General features: G+C 42.0%; 1 protein-coding gene across 3 annotated transcripts in view; it reads left to right on the plus strand.

Moving 5' to 3' along the window:
• The first annotated feature begins 11,581 nt into the window (after positions 1 to 11,581).
• LOC137294501 (uncharacterized) overlaps positions 11,582 to 18,472 on the plus strand; it is a 29,347-nt gene continuing 22,456 nt past the window's right edge. Inside the window, exons 1-2 of one of the 3 annotated variants that reach the window (XM_067825530.1) lie at positions 11,582 to 11,917; positions 17,072 to 17,150. The gene's annotated coding sequence lies outside the window, so the exon portion shown is untranslated. Of the gene's footprint in view, positions 11,918 to 12,388; positions 12,538 to 17,071; positions 17,151 to 18,472 lie in introns of those variants that run through there. The other 2 variants (XM_067825529.1, XM_067825531.1) reach the window with 2 other exon arrangements.

Consider the following 18,472-nt stretch of genomic DNA (forward strand, 5'->3'; position numbering starts at 1 on the left):
AGCCAAAATAATGTGGTTCATGGACTGTGAGACAGACCAAGTTACGGGTCACCGATGGTTAAAACGCTGCCTACCGGTGAAGAAGAAATCGCTCCATCACTGAACCAGACTTGCCTCCAGTTTCTAAACTTCCAGTAAGGACACCACCGCAAGCGACCGAACCGATTGAAGGCTCTCAAAACAGGGGCGACAACTCGGCTTCTTGGACGAATCCCCGCTTCAAGCCATCGATTCCCGACAGTTTGGTCGGAATTTCTTCGCAAAGCATGCGTTGTGTATTTTCCACGGATGTGACAAGACGATGACGCAAGCACGCATGTAACGGTCCTGGGCTTTGGTGGTAACTCTTGGACGACCGCTCCTCGGGCGATCTTGGACGGAACGTGTCTGCATGAAACGATCCTAAAGGCGAGATTGGTGCTCTGATGAACGTTGAAATGTCAAGCAATTGAAGGCTGCTGCTCCCGACCTTCCCGAACCTATGGCGATTTTTCAGATTGGCTGCACTCAGTTGCGACATAATGGTTTTCTCTTTTCCATGCAAAACGAATGACAAAATTCTATGAGTGTATGTATAAGACGATGGCCCGGGTAACCCCGTGGTTGAAGCGTTCACCCATGAAGCTGAATGTTCCATTACATCGACAAACAAACTCGGCATTCTTTCTTTTTCCAGTTAAAATAATATCTTATCTGTGATTTGTATGGAGTACTTTAACAGAATTGTTTTAAAATTAAGTATTGTATGTCAGTCACGTCATGGGTGGATGTGTCATGTGATGGATCGCTAACTTCGGATAACTCGAAGCATTTACTTTGTCCGTCCGGCTTGGTCACAACTCTGATTTCATGAGTTATAATGAAACTATAACTCATTTAAAAGTTTTCAACTTCCAATACTGAAATTACGCCTTTGCTGGTGTAATAGTATATGAGTGATGTATGAATATTGCCGTGATTCGCCCACAGGCTGAAGGTTTCTCCGATGCCGTTTGTAAGAGAGGACAGATGCCGATTCTAAAACCATAATCAGGATGAAATATTTACACAGAAACATAAAAACAGAGAACCGCTAAGAGGCGACCAACGGGATCGGGTGGACAGGCTCACTGACTTTGTTGACACGCGTCATCGTATGCCGGCTGCGTAGATCGATGTTCATGATGTTGATCACTGGATTGTCTAGCGTTGCAGGAATATTGCTGAGTGCGGAGTAAAACTAAAGTCAATCATCCACTCACCAGTTAACCTCATCCCCCCCACCCCTACCCCATTATTTTTTAATGAATAGTTGTGCCTGTTAGAAGGAAGCAGTATATCCGTGTGGTAGCGAGTGCACGTACTACTGTGGCCCACGTTCAGATGACCAGGTAGTGAATAGAGGTGAATAATCATAAAAGGAGAGGTCTCAACTGGTACACTCCTACACACCACATTGTCGCATTGTTGGGAGTTAACGTCACGCCACGTCAACGAATTGTCGAAAAGAACTGAAGACGCCAGCGCTGGGCTATAACTTGACTCCACTATGCGGATCACTGTGACGCACTTCACGGTGTGACGATGCTGCAACAGACCCTCTGACGTCATAACCTTTTTGATCCCGAATCTATGAATACGTCCTACGACATCTGTATTTACAACCGGTAACTGATTTCTATTTTCGACTCACAGCGTAGCGTAACACGTTGTTCTCATCGATCTTCTATGAAAATATTCACAGCCACGTCGCTAACATAGAGCTTTGACTTACACCTTGCTATTAATAGAAGTCGTAAAAATGTCCACCTGAATAGCTGTTGTCATGTGAATACCGCCATTGTTTTAAATCATCAACCTCGACGGTGCCGCTGGATAATGCTGTTACCGACGCATCACCTGCAGTTGATCAAAGTTGATGCATGTTTAATCATTTACATGGAAGGTATTTATGGACGCTCGTTATTGCAAATAAAATGAGGTCACACCGTCATTACGCACGTCGTACATTTATTATACAGGTATACTCACACTATGTTAGCATCTGTACAATATAAAAAGTACAACGGCAGCATCTGTATATACAACTTCAACTAAACTTTCTCTCCCCCCTACTCTCTCCGTCTATCTACACCCCCCTCCGCTCTTTCTCATTCCCCCTCCCTCCCTCTCCCCTCTTTCTCATTCTCTCACCCCACCATCTCTCCATCCATGGTCTCTACCTCCCCTCTGCCCTTCCTTCGCCCTTTTCCCTCTTGCGCTCGCTCCCTCATCGCTCTCTCTCGCCCCACCATCTAGCTCATTCATGCTCTCTTTCTGTCTCTACCTCCCTCCCTCCCTCACCTCTCTCACGTACCATCCTCTCTCTATATCCATGCTCTCTCCCTCTCTCTACCTCCACCCCTTCTTGCTCTCTCCCTCCCCCACCACTCCCTCGCCCCAACCTCTCCCTCCCTCCATGCTCTTTCTCCCTCTACCTCAGTCCCTTTTCGCTCTTATTCACTCCCTCCCTCACTGCTCTCTCGCCCCACCCTCTCCCTCCATCCATATCCATGCTCCCTCCCCCCCTCTCTCTCTTCAGTAGAAAACTTCCTATTACCAGATCATACGTACAATCTCATTTACTATTTCATTTACTGTATTCAAACCACTTATGTTGCTCTTTCTATCCCACGTACATCTGCGTAGAGGTGAATTCATGATATGTATAGCATTTAGGATATTTTCAAATAAACCCATGCTCTTAAAAATGCCCACTCAAGCGAATTCAACTTGACTAATCGGACAGGTGTTGCACATACCTGCAGTGTCCGTTGTGAGAAGAGGAGCACTCGAGAAAACTACACGTATCGATTTCTCGTTTCCCAAGCGCTTGGTCGATGTACATTTCAGCTGTTTGGTCTTTTGGTGAACGAATTCAATACATAACATTTCTATCGTTTCAGACGGATCTTAGTTATTTCCACTGGTAGACAGACTTCTCGCATTTTAAAGTACAATCAAGCGCCGTGCTGTGGACTTGTAGATGCCGTAATAACGTATAACTACTGTTGTATACGCGAATATGACGTATATCAACCGTAGTGCAAGGCACGTCATTATGACGTTGAACCTATGTATTTTGTACTATTGGTTGATGTTGTTGTCAAAACCCTTGTATCATTCGTCAGCCCCTGGAAAACCACCCTACAATGCGTCAGCCCAACGTACAACAACCCTATCTGCCCTTCTTACATACGCTTTACCGACGTACGATAAGGTTGGCGTATGCCTTACTGACGTAAAATAATTTTGTCAGTAGACATACGCTATCTATCACCATCTTACGTCAGTCTCTCGTACAGCAACCTTATCTTACGTCAGCCTCTCGTACAACAGCCTTACCTAACGCCAGTCTCTCGTATAGCAAACTTATCTTACGTCAGCCTCTCGAACAGCAAACTTATCTTACGTCAGTCTCTCGCACACCAAGCTTATCTTGCGTCAGCCTCTCGTACAGCAGCCTTATCTTACGTCAGACACTCGTTTCTTTCACCAGCCTTCCATACATCAATCTTATCTTTCACCAGCTTTCCATGCATCAACCTTATCTCACCAGCCTTTCGGAAAACAATCATGTCTTACGCCAGTCTCTCGTACAAGAACCTTAGCTTACGTAGGTCTTTCGTACCACAATCTTGTCTTACGTCAGCCTTTCGTACTACAACCTTATCTTACGTGGGCCACAACACCGGGCTCTAACACAGCCATCGTAATCTGGGCCCTTATTCTCGAAACGTTCGTAGCCCTAAGAATTTTTTACTTTGATGGTAGCCAATGTGTTAATAAGGAGCTTAAGAAGTTCGTAGGGCTACGAACGTTTCGAGAATAGCGAGCCTGATCCCATCGTATAGTCATGGTATAACGACTACCTCATTTCTAAAGTCCTTGCGATAGGAAACACTAATCCTGTTATAAATAATTCCTAAAAAATACAATAATCACGAGTGACTGGAATTGTTTGCTTTCCTTTCTGATCGATAACATCGCGACATTCCTGTCCCCACATAAATAACAATCGATTGTATTTAGTGCATGTCTGGGCACTGAACGCAACATGCATACGAGATAGATAACCGAATGACTAGATAAACCAAAGCATAAATGTGTTGATTGTCTGAACATCAGAACAACTGATACATGCTCCAAAAGGGAACACCTAATTTTGTTTGATGTGGGAAGTGGGCAGGTACATATTGTACAGTCTTTCAATTGAAGATATTTCACGGACAAAACGATATAGTTAGAGTTTATGGGTACTGGTTAAGTCCACCATTAGCTTCAAGTACTGCCTAACACCTCCGCGTGTTTCATTAGTCCGCGAACATCCGGGCTAGGATTGGTGTCAAGCAAATCATGGTTGATCCAAGAGACGACAGACAGGATCGTGTGGTCAGACTCGCTGCACGGCTGATACATGTTATCGTATCCAACATAGCACAAATCGATTCTGGTGATTCTGGTCGGCCTCATGTTGTCTTGTCCAGACTCGATTGTTCACAGACCGCCGTCATATAACTTGAATATTGGTTAATTCAGCGCTAAACAAACAAGCATTGCAGTTGGTAAAACAGCAATGTATATGGATCACTGAACGGAAAGTTACCTAACTCTTTATTCCAACACTTGGTGACAGGCAAATAGAAATATTCCTTCAACGTTTGATCCACATTCTATAACATGATTTGACATACAATATTGTAAATATTTAAAAAAAATTATTTCATAGTGAAGGTTCGGGGTAGAATAGGCCTTCAGCAACCTATACTTGGCATAAAAGGCGACTGTGCTTGTCGTAAGAGGCGGCTAACGGGATCGGGTGGTCAGGTTCGCTGACTTGGTTGACACATGTAATCGGTTCCCAGTTGTGCAGACTGATGTTCGTGGTGGTGATCACTTAATTGTCTGGTCCAAACTCGATTATTTACATACCGCCGCCACATAGCTGGAATATTGCTGACTGCGCTTAAAACTAAACTCACTCTCTCCAACTCCAGGTTAACGTCAAACATTGACGACACTGTCGGCGCAGTTGACCCCGTTCTTAACCTTCTTCGCAAACACGCAATGGCTGCTGTTGAAGATCCTGACAATAAATAAGTATTTTTTGTTATTTATAAATGTGTATCTGAAAGAAACGAAAACATGATACAAAAGAAGTTCTGGCTGGCTATTCTCGAAATGCTCGTAGCCCTACGAACGTCTTAGCCCAGTCTTAACACACTGACTACGAACGTCTTAGTCCGGTCTTAACACACTGACTACGAACGTCTTAGCCCAGTCTTAACACACTGACTACGAACGTCTTAGCCCAGTCTTAACACACTGACTACGAACGTCTTAGCCCGGTCTTAACACACTGACTACGAACGTTTCGAGAATATGGGCCCAATACAACAGTATGTCGTTTACCGAAACGATCGAAACTTGCTGAAATATGCTGGTCCTGAGTTTGACTAAATTTTTTCAATAATTCCCTGGGGTCTTTGAGATAGACTACATATGTGGTTGCCCGTCATAACATAGCGGCTGATTGGTAACTTGGGGTCTGATCATGGTTCGTGCCATGATGAATCTTGTTTGTGGTACCGACACCAAAGTCTTCAGATGGCGTTCTTGGACACATTGAATATTGAATTCTGCGATTCGCCGTTGAGTTACAGTTAATTATGGCTTAATGTGTTGTTGGAAAGGTTTCAGTCTGGAACTGCCACATCTCTGAGTTAATTTACTAAAAACGCAACAAATACCTCCACCCGCTCCCCAAAGAAATGTAAAAATGAAAAAAAGAATTAAAATAATAAAATATAGAAAGTTTAAAATAGAAAAGAATTAATAATAGAAACTACATCAAAATAAGAATACTGAATAATTAAAAGATAAAAAAAATGAAAAAATGGAAATAATATAAATATTATAAATAGTTATATAAATAAATTTTAATAAGACCCAAATAATAATAAGATACAATGGAAAAACAGACAATAAAAATTCGGCGTATTTAAACCAAAAGTAAGAAGTAAATTATGAAATAGAATAAAAATCCGAACCAAATAAAAAACAAGCTACATGTTAGCGCTTTAACAAATGTGGAGATTCATGGATTGTAGAATCTACTGTTGCCGGTGTACATTGGAAGTCAAGTCTACAACACACCCAAGTGGTATCTCCTCAGTCCTTTGTACACATACCACAACGTACAAGTCACCACCTGGCCAGTTTCCCATGTTGCATCGCTAGCTCAAATCCCCGGAAGAAACTGTTACACAAACTGCTTGGAGACTCTTCGCAAAGAACCATGCACAGAGTAAATTTGTGTTTCCCAATGACTGACAGTACAAGGAAGCGGGCATCTGCTAAAATTACCAGCTAGTTCTAATCGGCCGGCTCAGAGTGTGAATGCCAGCATCACGTGTACTCTCGTTATCAGCCTCATCACGCAATGCATACTGTTCATCAGGGATTCGGATCTTTTCATACAATGTTGACGCGTTGTCACGTGCTCAACTTGAGTAATTAGTTCGCAATGGTTCTGTCGTGAAAGGACTTCTCTGCAGCATTATTGAGGAGATTGGGTCATTAATGTTCAGATCCGTTTTTTTCTTCTGCAATGTTTGGGGATAATTTAGTCCGATTCATCCAAAGAACGTGTTTAGTGCCCGCGGGAGTGACTTGTGCAAATAGTTGCAATCAGTTGTTTGTATAGTAGGGTGTGTCAGTTTCTATAATCTAGGATAGAGCATATCAACTTGGGGCATATTATTTCACCTTGGGGCATATTATCATAACATAGGACACATTATCTCAAATTAGAACCCATTGTCTTAACTGAGGTTCAGTATCTTACCATGGGGCCTATTGTCCTAACCTAGGATCTGTTGTCTTGATTTAGGACCTGCTATCTTGATTTAGGACCTGCTATCTTGATTTAGGATCTGTTTGATTTAGTGCATGTTGTCTTAACGTAGGGAATATTACAGCGTGTTGGGCCAATCTTGACATTGCGTCTTTTGTCTTAACCTAGGACCTGTTGACCTGATTTAGGACCCGTTCTCTTGATTCATAGTATGTTGTCTTAAATCGGGAATATTACCTAGTCTTAGGACTTAGGGTCTTTTGTCTTAACCCAAGAGCTATTTTCTTACTGTTGTCTTAACTGAGGTCACACTCAGCGCCGGGCATCATAAATCAACTTACATAACATTACCCCCACATGGAGCATATTATTTTAGCTAAGGAGTGTTATCTTGTGTTATATTATCTTGTGCATAATACTCCAACATAGGGCAGTCATACCCCAGATCATATTATATAAACTTAGAACGTATTATCTGACACAAGTACATGATTTCTTACGTAAGAGCATTGATCTCAACGTATTGCAAATCTTCTTAACGCAGGTCAATCGTGTTTCATGTCTTTCTTACCGTCATATATACCGATTCCCCACATGGGCACAATGAATGGATGCCATTCCTGGTGTCATCCGCCTTATATTGCTGGAATTAGTGGTGTTCCGGTTAACCGAAATGATCAAAGATTGTGACCAAACGACCAAAAAAATCCATCACACTTTCCCACAATCGAACAAAACTACTGTTTTAGTCTTTGAAACACTTGATGATGGAACATATCCTCAAAGTTGTCAGGACCTGAAGCATCATTACTGAATATTTCTTGAAGACTCTAGGCAGTTTTTGTTCATAATATATTAGTCACCGCTTTTAAGTAGCAAATTGCATCATCTTATTTGACATCTGCAAAAGCAACCTGGATGGGAAATTATAAAAACATGACGCTAACCATTTTTTCAATGATTGTTCGTTGGTAATTATTTCAAACAATTCCCAACACAAGCTGAAAAAATGCCCAAAACGGCGTATAACCTATTTGACTCACTCACATACGTGTAAATATACATCCGATGTTAAAATAAACACACTGGCATGGAATACTTGTAATTTCCACAATTACAATGTTTACTTCTATGGTGCTATTAGCACTACTCTAGTGTGACACGGAATGATAATTGGGCTAATATCAGCAATCGAACCCGGAGAATAGTGTTGATGATCGAACGCTTTTACTATTAGATCACAACGCAAGACCTGGTGCAAACAGCATGTTAACATTGTCGACACTGCCACCAACTGCAGTGGCCTATTAGAAGGCATCCATCTGTCAATGCTGGCACACCTGTCACCTTGATTAGATTACAGGTAAGATATATTTCATACGCCCTCGCCAGTTCGCTCTCATTAGTCTTTTGTGTACGTGACAAACCACTCATCAAGATGATCCAAGCTGTTGACGAACTATAGCTTATACCGGTTTACGTTGTAGAGCCACGAAGTGTTTGATCCTGCAAATTGGCCGTGACACACAACCGCTTGACCTTGACGTATCAAACAATGTATATATTGCATGTATTTAGATAATGAACGTATACTGAATTGTCACGTTTTTAAATAGAAGACAACAAAAACGCTTACTTTTATGAGATTTCATTTTATCGAAATTTGCGTTTCTTTTTCTGTTAAGTATGCACTCAAGACCAAAAGAAAGTGGCCCTTTTGAGTATTGATATATGAAATTGTTTCAATATTGTTGCCATTTGTTTTATTTTCTATCGTTTAACAATCGCCCAGACACACCAGTAATGATGTCACTTGGAAAACAATGACCCTGAGCTAAAAAAATGTGAAGCTTTTGTAAATGGTGAAAAAACACGTGTTCTTTTAAGGATAAACGTCAAATATTACGTCAGACAAAGAGGGCAGTTAACGACTGTTGGTATAACTAGGACGGTGTGAAACAGGAAAACACTTTGGATGTACCTAGACCTACTTCAGAACAGCGCGAAAGAGTGATAAACATGACTCCTTCTCACGCTTGACAGACCTTTGAAGGTCCGGGGTAGAATAGGTAGGTCTATGCTTGCATGCTCATACTGTTGATCATTGGATTGCCTATTCACAGACCGCCGCAATATAGCTGGAATATTGCTGATTGCGGCTTAAAACTAAACTCATTCATTCTACATCGTCAATGAGACATCGAGAATACGAATGTATCAATGGAGAAGGAGGACATACTAAGGCTGCATATAAATAATCAAATGTTTCTCGGGCACATTTTTTTCAAAAGTGACGAGGACGGTAGGACTTTGTGTTTTCATATTTGATAGAAAAACGTGACGAGGGAGGAACACATTTTTTTTGCTCTCAGAAATACAGCTTGGAAAGTTTAGCACGTGTTTATGGGTTGTAGATTCAGTCACACTCGTTCTTGTAGACACTCATTCTTATAGTGGACAAATGGATGATCGGGACTCTGCAAAGTCATATTTTTTAAAACTAATAAAAATAAAATAACAATAAAAATTTGTTACGCGCACAAATAAAAGTGACGCACCGATGCTCGTGAAACTGTTCACTTTTTATTTAGCCTAATCAATGCGCACCTATACCTTGACATTTGTGTGCTAATCTGGAGTTCACAGGCGTTCTTAACACGCCTGAAAACATGTACATGTACGTTTTGGTACAAGTGTCATTTAATTAAATGTTGTTTGAATAACAGGTGATGTTGTCATAACCTCCGGACGGTTGGCAAGTGGCCTTACCATCAAAATAACCAGATATGACACTAGTTATTGTGCTTGTTGGTTTTTATTAACATGTTTTGGCACGGGACACTTTCTTTGGGCCTTGAGTGTATTTGAGTATGTGCACGTGATTGTTTGTTGTTTAATGCAATACTAGTACTCACTGACATTCCATCTCTACTACAATGTTCTGTGAAGAAAAAAGAGTCTGGATCAGACAATCTGGTGATTGATACCTTGAACATCTTTATAGACAATTTGGATACGATGATATGCATTGACCAGAACCTTAAGCTGTTGGTACCTTGTTTGTCTCTTTGCCTCATAAAATAAGCATTATCTGGTTGTTGAAGATACACAATCGGGCATGAGATGTGTTCCCCATATTGTGATCTTTGAAAAACACACACACACACGCACGCACGCACGCACGCACACACACGCACGCACGCACACACACGCACGAACACACACACATATATATACATATACATCACATCACCACCCCTTGGGCGGGGCGGTTGGGTAGCTTAGTGGTTATTGGTTCGAGTCCCCACATGAGTACAATGTGTGAAGACCATTTCTGGTGCCCCCTCACCTACTTTAATACACACAGTTGGATTGAACTGGATGATAGCAGTAAGGAATACTGTTCTGTTATTTTTATCTCAATAATTTAAGATAACCAATCCACTTTCAGCAATGATTATAGCTACAGCAGGTAAGGAAAGGTCAAAGTTAAAAAGAGACAAAATTGATGAAAGATTAGTGACTGGATGTACATAACATTCACATACACTCAGGGTAAACAAATAATTTTATCTCAGACTTTATCATAATATTGCACTATGTTCATAGGCATTTTGTCTCGCTAATGATATAGATATAAAACTCACTCACTCACCACTCCGGAATGGCACTTATGCTGGATGCATCATCAAAATGAAAAACAATATGTATTTGATAATTACATGGGTCAATCTAAGCTGGAAATTAGATGTACAACAACAAGGTAACCCGGTCACTCAGTTTGTTTTCCTGTACAGTCTTGTACAAGTGGCTACAAGGGTTGTAAACTTCCCGGGGAGCTGAGAATGGTAATACGATATGACGTTGATATTGACATCTAATGATCGAGGGAAAAATAAATACCTGGACCTTGAGAATGTAATAGTTGCGTGGACATGTGCGCTAAATAAATATCCTATAGAGAGGAGACTATGATTTCTGTATAATTAAGTCTTTGTTTGGGTCGTGATATAGAACAACATTCCACTCACTCACTCAACCAAACACGTAACCATCCACTCCTCCACTGATCCACCCACACATACAGAAAACCAATGCTTAATACACTCCACCCACACCGGCGTCTGGAAAGGTCAATCCCTCGGAGGACCAGTTGTACCTTCAATCAGGACATGGTATATTTTGGGCGATGTTCCATATGATTTATAAATACAAAATGTGAAAAAAACATCACCACAGGCTATCGAGATGATAATTCCGTGCAGCCGCCATCCTCCTTATTGGGAACTTATCCCTCAACACGGACATTCTGAAAGGGTTCCTATTGACGACAGTGGAGGACTTCATAGGATTAAATCAGCGTATAATGACAGCCGGGTATTCATGTGCAACCAGACACCTCTTGGCTGGATCTGCACTTCAGATGGACACCTACGCCGCAGATCTCTGGGATCGACTTCCCCAACAGGGAGGAAACGGATCCCTGGCGCATGTTTTGCATTAAATGTCACCCCATATTACTCTAAATTACCAGGACGGTATCGATCGCCAGGCTGTCCGTCAGTGTATCGATCTATCCCTGGTGTTTTGTAAGAAATATTACAACTGTATTCATACACCCGTCGATAACTACAATATCTAGGTAGGAGTAACACATTTTCCGTTTCCCGCCAAACTCTCAATCAATGAGGTATGACCATCTGCTGCAGTCAGTCGGATGAGATCGCACACGGCTTCCAGAACGCGGAGAAATTGGATGTGTCCCCACACAACTGTTGCATAGAAATATACAGCGGTGGCGATCCTACATCCAGAGGTGCCTGAGGTGTTCAAAACAGGAAGTGTCAGAGGAACAAGCAGACGACAATGTTTTCCGATAGGAAGTGAATCTTGAGGTTTTTTGTGAGGGTTATTGAAAGCACGTGTTGTGTTCCAGACCACACTACATCAATAGACGTTGTCAGAGACTACCACAAAGCAGCCACCGGGACGGTGGATAGACCGTGTTCATAAGGGCATACTGGACTGGTGTAAAGATAACAGGTAAGGGTATTTTCTGTTGTGTATCGGTCGATGAACCTACTTTCAGTGACAGTGATTATTTGTTCACACATTGTTGTCAATAAACGACTCGGGGTCAAGGCATCCGTTATGCATACAGGCACTGACACCTTGTCTGTATTAATACGGTGATAGTCTATGCTGATTGAGTATTGTAATTCTATACTATTCATGTCGATCGGCCATTGGAACACGTGTCCCCGCGCACACATACAACGAGAATGGAATATTACGTAATCACTCTGACCGAATGTTGTTAGCTGTTTGGGTTGACAAAGTGATCGTGATGCCCATTAGGACGAGTTGACAATTGCTTTGACATAAACATCTGTAGATGACACAATTCCCGTTGTAAATGTTTTCATCATGCGGTCTCTTTACAGTCAGTTTACCGTCTGGTTATTGTCTGTTTACAGTCTGCATACACATGTACTGTAACAGCCATTAGAGATTAGTCCAGATAGATGATTTCCCATAGGAAAACCGTCGATGATTCGTTAAGTCAAACAAATCGTTGAAGTTTGTGTTAGCCATTAACATCCACGTGGATAGTGTAGAACATCACTGATATGGATACGTGAAGTGGGGAAAGAGATGCACAGGTAAATATTGCAGGTATTCCTGTCAACCATTCATCTGTCAATATCTACGGCGTTGTATTGATTATAACAACAGTTGGTGACAGGTATAATTATCTCAAGTGGACAAAGGGATACACAGACAAATATTACAGCCATCAGCGCTCAGTCACTGGTATGTCAATGCGTATTGTATTCATTATACCTATGGTGCGTAGGATGTGTTATCAAGGGGCGGCTTTGTATTGATCTCGATGCCACCCATTTGTGTATATGTGTTGTATTTACCCATGACCATCCATGGTCATTGTGCTGACCTATGTCCACGTTCAGGTCAGTGCAGTTGCACTGACCCGTTACAGACACCACTGACCTGTATCCATTGTATTCACATGTTGAGAGACACGTGTCCTTCATTTTGACGTGTGTAAATATAGCGGTACATTGTATTTCCGTACGTAAGGTCATTGTCCATTGACAGACCTAGGATCATGTAGATGTCAGTGTCCATTGATGGACCTAGGACCATGTAGATGTCAGTGTCCATTGATTTACCTAGGACCATGTAGATGTCAGTGTCCATTGATGGACCTAGGACCATGTAGATGTCAGTGTCCATTGATGGACCTAGGTCCACATAGATGTCAGTGTCCATTGATGGAACTAGGACATGTAGATGTCAGTGTCCCTTGATTGACCTAGGGTCATGTAGATGTCAGTGTCCATTGGTTGACGTTGGACCATGTAGAGCTCATTATCCACTGATGGGTCTGGGACCATGTAGATGTTAGTGTCCATTGATGGACCTAGGGGCCATGTAGAGGTCAGTGTCCATTGATTGACCTAAGGGCCATGTAGAGGTCAGTGTCCATTGCTGGTCCTAATACCACGTAAAGGTCAGTGTCCATTGTGAGTCCCTGTGAGGTCCACGGTGTTAACCTAGACGACGAGATTACCTTGACCAACTGCAACCACTGATATGGGTTGACGAAACAAAGTCTTGACACCTTGGTCAACAGTTCACGCGGCCCGTATGTTGTCAGGCCCAGGGTTGTGAGCTGTTTCCTCTCAGTGTACAGCAACCGCCTGTTACACAATGTGTCTCCAACGTCAGGAAAGCTTTACTTGCCTTGTCAAACGACCATTTTGGTCTTCAACAAATTGCTGACACTGTAAAGGAGTCTCCAAAACGTGTTAACCTATTTTATGTTCCCAATCGACATAACATAGATGTGAGGTATCTCAAGCAAATATGAATTTTTCGATGCACCCTTTTTCGATACAGATGCCATTGGGGTATAATTCAGTCCTATACTATGAATTGCAGCCTTGCTTATGACACTACTACCAACACTAGTAGAAGCGGACAAACACCCTATCAACATCATCTACTCATTAAAGCGAATGCGACCTATTTAAGGCGTACTTAGACGGTCACACAATGCAAAACAGCTGTTGTGTTGATTGCATGCATACGATACACGCCCACACCCTAATCGCCTCAGTAGCAGGGATATGGCGTTGGTTTGTAGGAGAGGTGAATCGACCAGATCGGCATGTCACTTGAAACTGGCTAAACATCCAGTAGCGGCTATATCCAAATTTTGATACCACACCCGCATGGCGTGTTCCAGTTGCCCAACTGGATTTATGTTTATCGTGTCTTGATATCATTGTTCTTGTCTGGTATGAGGTCTTGTTTTAAGGTCTGACCCTCTTCATTGTTGTAATGTCTAGTTGTGTCATATTCTGACCCCTGAAGGTCCGGATTTGAATATTGGCCTTCAGCAACCCATGCTTGTTGTAAGAGGCGACTAACGGGATCGGGGGGTAAGGCTCGCTGACTCGGTGGACAAATTTCATCGGTACCCAGTTGCGCAGATGGATGGTTATACTCTTGATTACTACATTTTCTGGTCCAGACTGACGTTGTAATGTCTAGCTATGCCTTATGCTGACGCTATGTGACGTTGACGTGCATGACATGCATTACTGTTCACATGACGGACATACAATCTCTAGCATTCATACATAAATCGAAATACAGTTGTCGGAATAATGTATATATGGACAGCAATCGATATGGAAACGTGCCTGATCCCAGATCGTTGAAGCGTTCCTATCATGCTACTTGAAGTCCATCAGATACGTGTACATAGAGAACGTTATCACAGCCATCAGAGAACAGAACACTTGTGAATTATTGAAGTATTGCGTTTCTGGAACAGTGCAGAAAGACAATGAAAACCCTATGGCCATCTCTTTTTGTTGGTGTGTACACAAACGGATCAATATTCATATTAAGTGAATTGACCAAATGGTTCAAGATGAAAGTAGCATAGGAACAAATTGTTTGCCTTATACCTCATTACTGCAATAGATTCATGTACTACTAAAAACTGTCATTTAGAAAGGTGTGGTTTAATTAATATTGTAAACCAAAAGTCACTGTGTTCTGTAATCTGATAGGTTGAAAACCATGATCAAATGGTATTAGATTCCCGGAAACTGTAAGACTATTCACTGCGTATTTACACGTAAACAATTGTTTTGTTGTGTCATCAACAGTGATGACGTCATTCAAATCATATTGTGACGTAAAGGTAGAATGACGTCACAAATGAGCAACTCCAGATGCTACCATGGGAACCAGCTGAAACGGCCAGCTGATGACACTTTACTGCTGTACTCATACTCGATGTAAACGAGTGCAGACAGTAAAACCCCTTTGGTTTACTTTTTTGTTTACAAGGTCGATAAACATCATTCCCGTGCTTCAAATACTCAATAACACCCGGAAATTGGCCAACACATGATGTTTATCTCCTAAACAGCATAGGTTCAAACGTATCCACTTTATGCTGGACACTAGTCAGGATAACAAGGGTATCATCATTTAACGTCTGTTATCTGCTGTCCTGGAGATCAGTAGATGTAATGTTGATATGGGCTGGTCTGATAGTTTCTCAGATATGCTTTTCAGAATTAAAGGTATTAAGACGTAACGAGCCGAGCATTATTCCTATTGCCTCAATACCGACTTCTTGTATATCAACACAACTCTGATCTTTTGGGGCTGTCTTTCAATGACCTGGATTCATACCCGAGAGGCTCTGGAAATAGCTTACTCTTACCTTGACAAATGTCGAATTGGTACTTCAAAACATTAGCGAAAACAACGTTCAATACATATCTAAAAGCCATTGCTGAACTAGTTCCGAAACTAATGGGCAAGTGGTATCAATGTCAGTAGCGGAAGTGGTTCTCTGTACTTCCGGTTCAGCGTGACAGAAGGCATTAGGGGATCTCGAGTTTCAAATAGATAATGCAATGAATACCGGTAACCAGTAATGAAAAGTGCATGAAGTAAGCAATGACAGACGTTGGTTCCTTTGTCGTGTGCCAGGTAACACAACGAGCTGTATTTCAGGAAACATTCCACATGTGGGAGATGAACGACAGCAACCCTACTCTGTGTGAAAATAGGCGCATTTCTTGTCCTAAGTCGCTAGAAAGGCACGCAACGTAGAAGAACCAACCGCTAAAAGTTATAAATGAAATCAACGCAGTCACGACTGCGAATGAGTGGTTAGATGAAGGCGTACTTATACGTAGAGTGTGGCTCAGGTCTGCTGCACGCGATAGTTGATTGATGGACTTGTTGATGACCTCAAGTATGCATTTTTTATCAAAGAAGTATTTATAACCTGAACGTTATTCGTCATGAAAGGCTTTACGACTTCAACGCTTTGTCAGGACGAGGTGATGAGTGGTTCCTGTGGTAGCCTTTAGCAATTGACCAAAGCAGCTGTGGTATGAATTTAGACACTTAAAATATGGTGATATAGAATCTATAGTCTGTCCTGCAGGCCCTGAAACAAACATTTCCATGAAAACCTAGACTAGTCTACAATATGTGCCAAGTCCAGATTTGGATTTCCTAAGCTGCAAGTGTGTGAGCCTGAATCTCCCATCTGTGGGTCTCCTTTTCAATCTATATGGGATTGTTTGTTCCTTTTGATACCAGTATTATATTCGAAGACAAGAGCTGTAGTCTGAAATCTGAATTTACCAGCACATCTGATAGGTGAGTAGTAAAAGCGTCTCTTTGGTAGCCGGAAGTAATGTTTCATACTCTCCTGCTTGAACCGACATCAAAATTTTAATTACCCACTGTCTCTCAGAGAGTTTCCATATTGTTGCTGAGCCCCCAAACGAAATTCCAGTAAGATGGGCTCATGGATGCGCTTCCCAAAGTGACGGTGACCATTTTACATGTTCTGGTTTACAAATTTCAAGGCAGTCCTATTCGACAAAGTCGACTACCGACCAGGCAGGGTCGCCGAGGAAGACAGATGTACATTGATACTATTCTTTCGGTCCAGGTGGTATTGAGTTCCATTCCATGATACCAGTGAAAACTTCCAGCTTCGTTTGCATGTGTATTCATTAATTTGAGCTTGAGCCAATTCTTCGTGGATTCTGCTAACTACGTCCGGTGCAGAAAAGGAGCTTTTGGAGGGTTTACGTTTTTCTATTGCGAATTTCTTGTTCACAGTGTCCCGTTGCGATGCTGCCGAGAGAGATCATATGGTTCCGAGTCTAACCGACTGCGGCAACCAGCGAGGTGAAGTGAGGTGAGGTGAGGTGAGGTAAAGTGAGGTGAGGTGAGGTGAGGTGAGGTGAGGTGTGAGGTGTGAGGTGAGGTAAAGTGAGTTGAGTTGAGGTGAGTTGAGGTGAGGTGAGGTGAGGTGAGGTGAGGTGAGGCGACAAAGCCATAGTGCCATAACAATATTACCACATCGCGCACCGAAATAGCGATATTCTAATGCAGTATAGCAGAAGAGGAGAAAAAAGAATACCTTTGGTTTGGTGATTAACGCCGCATTCAACAATATTCCGGTTTCAATCTGTAAATATTGGAATCTGGATCAGACAATCCAGTGATCAACAGTATGATGACTAACGGGACCAGGCTTGCTGACTTGGTACATGCCTCGTACTCTAGCGAAGACAGCGTGAATCGATGCTCATTATGTCGGTCACTAGACTCTTGCCAAGACTTAGTTATCCACAGAACGTTAAAACACCAAAGAGAGAAACAAACTATTATCGTCTTGACCCACAGGCCGTAAGATATTATTCATTATATACATTAACTCGAGTTAACTTGTTGAATTAAAGAGACATTACCAATTGCCGGAACGGGGCCTTCCATAACTTAATTTTGAAATTCACAAGTTATCACAAAATCATTAATGTCAGTCTGAATGTCACCTCAAATTGAATATTCCAATCCTGGTTCTGAGTCTTGTGCCGGTCGACCCTCATAAATGGCGAATACACACGTTGGAAGCACTCAGGGATAATTCGATATCTCGTATTATGGATATCAATCTGAATTCCTATAAAACAAATTCTTCCGATGAGGAAAAGGTTGAGCCCGGTAGGCGCACAATTCGAGGACGTGTGGTGGATTTTTGTTGAAATTATTCATTGACAAACATACACTGCGTGGGGATGAAAAGCAGCATCGGGGTTTGACCTTTCCGTGTAATTCTGTTATGTGTGACTCTGGTGGCGTGGGTGTAGTAATTGGTCCGTTTTAATGAAACGTCCAGAGTTTCAATACAGAGCGTGGGATTGAAGTTTCGTAACGTTTCTACAGCCATGAAAGTCATGGTCGACGTTGTGTTTGGCGTGCAGCACACGTATCACCACCTTAAGTATGAATGTCAACAGAGACGTTGTGTTTTGGCTTGCAGCACATGTTTCACCACCTTAAGTATGAATGTCAATGGAGACGCGGTGTTTGGGCTTGCAGCACACGTATCACCACCTTAAGTATGAATGTCAACGGAGACGTTGTGTTTGGCGTGCAGCACATGTATCACCACCTTAAGTATGAATCTGTCACGAATACCCATAGTGGCATTTAGGAAGCGGTCAAACGTATCCC

Source organism: Haliotis asinina, chromosome 8 (genome assembly GCF_037392515.1).
Source record: "Haliotis asinina isolate JCU_RB_2024 chromosome 8, JCU_Hal_asi_v2, whole genome shotgun sequence".
In the NCBI taxonomy this organism is placed as follows: domain Eukaryota; kingdom Metazoa; phylum Mollusca; class Gastropoda; order Lepetellida; family Haliotidae; genus Haliotis; species Haliotis asinina.